This window comes from Chrysochloris asiatica, unplaced genomic scaffold, assembly GCF_000296735.1.
Source record: "Chrysochloris asiatica unplaced genomic scaffold, ChrAsi1.0 scaffold00067, whole genome shotgun sequence".
NCBI classification, from domain to species: Eukaryota; Metazoa; Chordata; class Mammalia; order Afrosoricida; family Chrysochloridae; genus Chrysochloris; species Chrysochloris asiatica.
In genome coordinates this window covers 4,234,325-4,241,584 of record NW_006408585.1, presented here as the reverse complement: position 1 = coordinate 4,241,584, position 7,260 = coordinate 4,234,325, and positions in this window count along the sequence as shown.

Here is a 7,260-nt window from a genome sequence, read left to right as displayed (position 1 = left end):
GTTTCTACTCATTTTGAGTTGTACCCAAATAGGAAATAAAGCTCTGAAAACTTGCTCCATGTGTGTCATCATGGTCAATTCTACTTTGAAGAGACAGTTCTTTCTCAGTCATATTTTGAGTGATTTCTTCCCTGAGCAGCTCATTTTCCAGCTTATATTTGACAACATTCTGATGTTCTTAATCATGTTTCAATATTCAATATTCTGGTGCTGACAGTGTTCCACTACTATTCATACTGTTTCAGTGACTAAATATTCAGAAGTAGTTCTCCTTTTCGTACTGCTAGTCTGTCTTAGTCTGGACGCTCATCTGAAACCAGTCCACTATGGGTATGTTGTTGTTGTTGTTAAGTGCCATCTATGGGTATGTTGTTGTTGTTGTTAAGTGCCATCGAGTTGGTTCCAACTCATCGCAACCATATATAGCTATCAAGCTGGTCCTTGACTCATGGTAACACCATGCATTATAAATGAAACACTGCCTGGTCCTATACCATCCCTATGATCCATTGTGAATCTGACTATTGTCATCCAAAGAATTTTCATTGGGTGATTATCAGAAGTAGATGTCTTAGCTTGGAAGCATTATTGAAAGCTGTTCAGCATCATAACAACTTGCAATGACAGGTGGTAGCTATCTATGTGGTGCCTTGGACAGAAATTGAACGCGCGTGCTCTGCATGGGAGGTAAGAATTCTATCATTGAACCACATTGCAATCCACTGACACCTAAAAAGCATCGGACCCAGTACTGTTGAGTCTACTTGACTTGGACTCATAGCAACGCTATGGGAGAGGGTACATCTGCCATATAGGGGTTCCAAAGCTGAAATCTTTACAGAAGCAGAATACCACATCAATTAGAATGACTGGCAGTTTCAAACTTCTGACTTTTCACTTACCCTCCATGCACTTGACCACTGTGTTACCAAGACTTCTTATCAATACCTAGAAACCCAAACCCAACCTCATTGCTGTTGAGTCCAACTCACAGCAACCCTATGTGACAGAGTAGAACTGCCCCATATGGTTCCAAGTCTGAAATGTTTCTGAGACTGCCATATCATTCTTGTGTGGAGCAGCTGGTGGATTCGAACCACCAACCTTTTGGTTAGCGTCAGACTGTTTTAACCACTTTGCTATCAGGGCTCTCCAAACACCTCCCTACCTACAAATTGACAGTCCTGTATATGATATGAAGCATGTCAAATCAACAGTCTCCTTGTTCTCTAAATGTTCATATTCCTTTCATACTTGACCTTAATATGATTTTTAAGACTCCATCCAAGAAATGTTTAAAGTATAGAAATGTAATCCTTTCTACCTTAAAATGCTATGATGTGTATATTTAAATATATATTAAGAAACTGGTAATTGCATATGAAATTTTCTTTTGGGTGATGAACTATTTTGAAACCACATGCAGGAGTTGGATGTGGAACATAGTGAATGTTCTAACTGCCCTTATTGTTCACTTTAAAATGGCTACTTTCTGTTATGTGAGTTTTACCTTAATAACAAGATCTGTTAAAACAACAACAAAAATCTACTAGAATATAGTGATGTGTTTGATTTCTGTGCAAAATAACAACATTTTATTTCAAAGAGTTTTGATCTAAGTTAGGAGACCCAGAACGTATACATTTTCGATGGTAAATCACTCAGAAATAAAAATAACTAGGAGACTTTGAGAGAAGAAATGTCACACACAGGTAGGATGATATGTTTGTCAAAAGAGTCATCCAAGAGCAGAGAGACTATACGAATTCAGAACTGAGCTAGAAACAGCACTGTGAACTGTCAGTGGGAGGTGAGAATTCTTCTGATCCTCCCAGGATAACCATCAAATAAGACTAGATGGAGAGGAGTCAGGAAGCCTTCCAGGTCAATGGAATGATGTGAACAGAATTGCACATGGTTAATACATAAGCCAAACTGAGTGAAACTATTCTGGAGTAGAGGTGGTGAGGGAGAAGATTGAAATGGCAGATTAGGGTCAGGTGAAGAGGGCCCTGAATGTAGGGTGTATAGTCTTTACTCTGCCAATGGTGGGTAATCCTAATAATAATTATGAGCAGGCCAGTGTCTGATCACAAAATCTAGGGCATTAATAATAAATGAATTCTTATGAAAGACAAACTTAAAATGTAGGTACCTCTTCAACTTTTCATCTTTATGGTTGTCAATCTAATGGATGTCAATGTAATGTATTTTTTTCAGAATATAGCATTGTAGGAGCCACACAGTTTTCATTACTGGTGTCTTGGGATAGTTTATGTTTTTCTGTGCCCTTGGGGATGACAACAAAATAGATTAGGGAAAAAGACAAGGTCAAGGATTCTGGGTTTTTTATAACTCCTAAATGAAAGTCTGTGCAAGTTTCATTGATTCCAAGAAAACATAGCTACAACTGGTCCCTTCCAATTTTTTTTACTCTCTGACAATGAAACTAATTAAGAACCAATAACATAGTTAAGAGGAGCCTAGTGTCCAGGGATTGATCTACCTAAAGGTGAGTTTTGAGTTTGTCAATTCACTGATTTATTTACTTCATTCATTCACTCTCATGCCTGCACAATTCAACTATTTTTGTTCTGTTCTTGGCCCTCTAAATATGTTAATATTGGGCTTTCTCCTAAATACTAATAAGGGACTTGTGCTATAGCACTTAAAAATAATTACTTAAAATATAACTACTAAATATAGACTTTATTCATGGAAATTTGAATATGCACATCCTAATGAAGTAGAGGAGTGACAGAAGATTGTTGTTAAGTGCCATCGAGTTGGTTCCAACTCATCGCAACCATATATAGGGTTTCCAAGGAGTGGCTGGTGAGTTTGAACTGACTCTGGTAGCGTAGTGGTTACGAATCGGGCTGCGAACCTTAAGGTCAGCGGTTCGAAACTACCAGCCGCTCCGCGGGAGAAAGATGAGGCTTTCTACTCCCGTAAAGATTTACACCCTCGGAAACCCCGTACAGGGTCGCTATGGGTCGGACCCGACTCGATGGCACTTAACAACAACAACAACCTTGTGGTTCCAGCCCACTTTGTGGTCCAGTGCTTTACCCACAGCTCCACACCAGGACTCTGTGATAGAAGATTGCTGTTGTTGTTGTAAAGTGCCAAGTTGGTTCCAACCCATAGCGACTCTGCATAGGGTTTCCAATTAGTGGCTGGTGAGCTTGACTCCCAACCTTGCAGTTCAAACCAACTTTGCAGTCCAGCGAATTAACCTGCAGTGTCACACCAGAACTCAGACGGAAGATTGTTGTTGTTGTTGTTATGTGCCATGGAGTCGGTTCTGACTCATAGCGACTCTGTACAGGGTTTCCGAGGCTGTAATCATTACAGGAGCAGAAGGCCTCGTCTTTTGCTTGTGGAACAGCTGGTAGTTTCGAACTGCTGCCCGTGAGGTTAGCATCCTGACTCGTAACCACTATGCTACCAGAGCTTCTTTTAGAGAGATTTATTTTGAAAAAGGATTGTTGGAGAGTAACTGCTACCTTCTCATTGTGTTTTTTTTTTTTTTTTAATTAAATGTTTTTATTTTGCATTGAGTGAAAGTTTACAGGGCACATCATCAGCTTCACATTCAACCATTCATATAGCTTGTTTCATTACATTGATTATTATCCCCTCCATATATCATCAGTTTACAGTGTTTCTCTCTATCCTCTTTAGCTTTTTTTTTTTTTTTTTGGATGGGGGGCGGCTCGTTGTGTTTTATTTGTGGCAAATAGCTGTCCTAAATGGTTTTACGCATGCCATGATTTTGTTATACTCTTCTTTGAATCCCTGAAACTTAACTCAGATACATAGGAGAGGCACACTGGATATTTTTTGGACAGAATTAATATGAAAGATATGTGAATTAGGCTAGCAAGATTGAATTCACCTACACATGTTGTTATTGTTGTTAAGTGTTGTAAAGGTGGTTCTGACTCATGGTGACCCTGTACAGGGTTTCCCAGGAGTGGCTGGTGAGTTTGAACTTCCGACCGTGTGGTTCAAATCTACCTTACAGTCCAGTGTTTTATCCTACAGAGCCATGCTGGGTGTGGCACTGTGAATAATGCACATAAATTAATAATTTAATTATTATTTATATTATATTTATTATAAAATAATAAAAAAATAATCAAGCACTGTGAATAAGGCACAAAAAAAGTCCTAAATCAAGGTTCTGACTGACGGATAGAAATGTTGCCATAGTAATTGGATGCCAGTGAGCCTTTGCTTAAAAGCAGAAACAGGTAGGGCATATTTTTCTAAAGGACGTGATGTATGTATAAAAGTATACTCCCAAATAAAAGGCCGTTTAAGCACCCTACATGCACAATGCATCCTGAATTATCTACTTTCTTTCACCCTACTTCCTGCACCCTCTTCTAATACCTCAGAAGTAACAGCTGTGACAATAACAGTCGTGATGACAGCCTCTGTTGGGCTGGCAGTAGGTGGGTGCATGCTTAGGACTGGTGGGAGGAAGTGAGATCACTGCTTTGGGGAGAAGAAATGCATCCAGGGCAGGTCAAGCTTCAAGGCCATCAAAGCCCTTACGTACTTCAAGTTCAGAGGGCAGTTTGTGTCTGGGGTGCATTATTTTTGCAAAGTCCTTCTCAACTTGATGAAACATGAGATTAGAAATTAATGCTGAGTTTTAGACATAAATTTCTGAATGAGTACTTATGGTGATTGGGTTGATAGGGAGCATGCAAAGGCAAGTAGATGTGTTTAAACAAAACAATAGATTGGTTTAGTTTTCTGTAGTTAAGAAATGCTTATTCATTATTTTGGTAAATATGCTTGTAAGAAAATATTTATCATTTCATGTCCTTCACACATGCAATATAATGCATTAATTGTATTCCTCATAGTATGTAACCACCATCATTATCCATCTCTGACATTTTCCATCACATTTAAGAGAAGCTCAGTTAAAAAGGAGATGTGTAAGTTTTTTTAAACGTACAGGCAAGATGGAGGAACAGGCAGATGTGTTGAGCAGACAACAAGGACACAGGAAACCAAATGCAACATACAAATACTGATACTGGAACCTAGAGTTTCAGAGGATGGGACAGAGAAGTAGATTGAGTGCTGAGTGGGAGAGGAAGCTGGGCAAGAGTGGCAAGAAAGAGACAGGTGTGTGGCTTATTGGCTGGCCTGGTGCTATGTGGCTCTCCTGAACTTGTGCAGGTGGCTGTCCATTGACAGAGTGACCTGGAGGCACAGGATATAGTGGAAGGGTAAGAGAAGTGTGGCTCTTCCTTATTCCACATTATCTCCTGGTGGTCAGGTGTGTGGCCAGTCCCCACCCTCACTTGCACAGTAACCAGTGGCACCACCTCTGCTCTACCTGGGATTGGGTGCTTGGCATACCATCCCATGTCTGCAGGCACATACATTTTACATTGTTAGATCTCTTATTACTATTGCTTATTTTTCAGAAACAGCAACTGTGCCCCTATGGCCCAGATGTATCAGTACCTCCTGTGGCTCCACCCACAGGGTAAGCACCACCACTCACTCCTGTCTCACCTGATCAATCAATAATAATAATCAGCAGCCAACATCAGTCAAATCCATTCTGAACTATGCTACACAAACAGCAAACCAAGTGCTGATTATATACTTCTAGTATCTGTCTCATCCACCAGGAGACAGGTGGTAAATGCCTGAGAACACAACATGCAATCATCAATTAAATAAATATATAACAACACCACAATGTCTCACACACAACAGACAATGTTAGCTTACAAGAAGCAACAAGACAGAGTGCCTCAAAAAAGTGACCAAAATGCACTGAAAAAAGTCCTAGGCCTCACCTGTAACTAGCCATAGCCCTAACTCTAATTCTAACACCTTACTCCTACTGACATCCCTCTCAAAAAAGGGAGATTTTCTGACAACATCTATATACAACCTAAGACTAAAATAAGTTGGAAGGGTGAGTATATAGAGTTGCTATGAGTTAGACCCCACTCGACGGCACTTAGCAACAATAATTATATGAGAATGAGAAGATCTGCAGTGAACTGAATTGGATTAACTACAAGATCAGTGGGAGAAAGATGAATCTGTCTGCTCCCATAAAGATTTACAGTCTCAGAAACCCAAAGGAGCAGTTCCACACTGTCCTGTAGGGTAGTTCTGTGTGGGAAAAGTCTCGATGGCAATGAGTTTGGACATGAGTAACTATCCCAGCTGCCATCGATTTCAGTCAGTGTTAGCTGGGGTTCATTTGAATTGAAGCCAAACATATTCATGCCTGATACCACAAAAAATAGGATACCACAAAAATTTATATGACAAGTCAAAAGCACTCATCTCTAACTTAGAGAACCCAGCTTAAGTGTACATTTAAATATACTTTTAGCACATACATATTCTAATTTGACTTTACCCATTGCAGAAGCTTTATCAAGTTTAGGAAAAAACTAAGAACTTAGCTCATTGTTTAATAACACTAACCCAAGGGGTCCAAATGCTTTATCTGACTCTTTGTCTTAGCAGTTCTCAGGACCACAGCCAAGAGATACCACCAAGAAGAAAGTATCCAAAGAGAGGATTTTAATTTGTATCTTTTAAGATAGATAAAACTGTTTAGATATCTTTAATTAAAGTCTTCTAACTTGGTAAGGAACAGAGAAGAAGAGAGAATACCTGTATGCTCTGAGTTAAGGTGATTGAACAGAAAATTCCCAGACATAAAATGCGTCTGAATTAATTTCTCAGAATTGGTTATATTCAATTTTCCTTGTTCATAATTTACAATGAACAAAAGAAGGGAAACCATCAAAACTACATTGTTTCCAGATTTTATTTACTATTGTTCTGCTTCTTAGAATAAAAAGAGCTATTACTTCTCACTTCACCCAGAACTGCAAATATACAGGCCACAAATAAAATCTCATTATTATTTTATAAAGAATCGGGGAATGCTTTTTCTTGCATAGAATCCCACTTAAATCCTTGTAAGTGTTTCTTGCAAACTGACCTTCTTTCCACACTTCACACAAAACTCTGAGTTATGAAATTGACAGCTAAAAGCATTTAATATGTCATTAATCCCACAATGCCTAACCTATGAAATAGACTGCCAAGAGAAAATTGGCCCAACTTTGAGAGAAAAAAAAAATTACAATTGAGATACTGTTTCTCTAGTCTATGAAAAATTATCATCATTAGATATATCAAATGCTGGTCATTTTAGGCAGAGATAGTAAAAACATGTTACTACTGAAACTT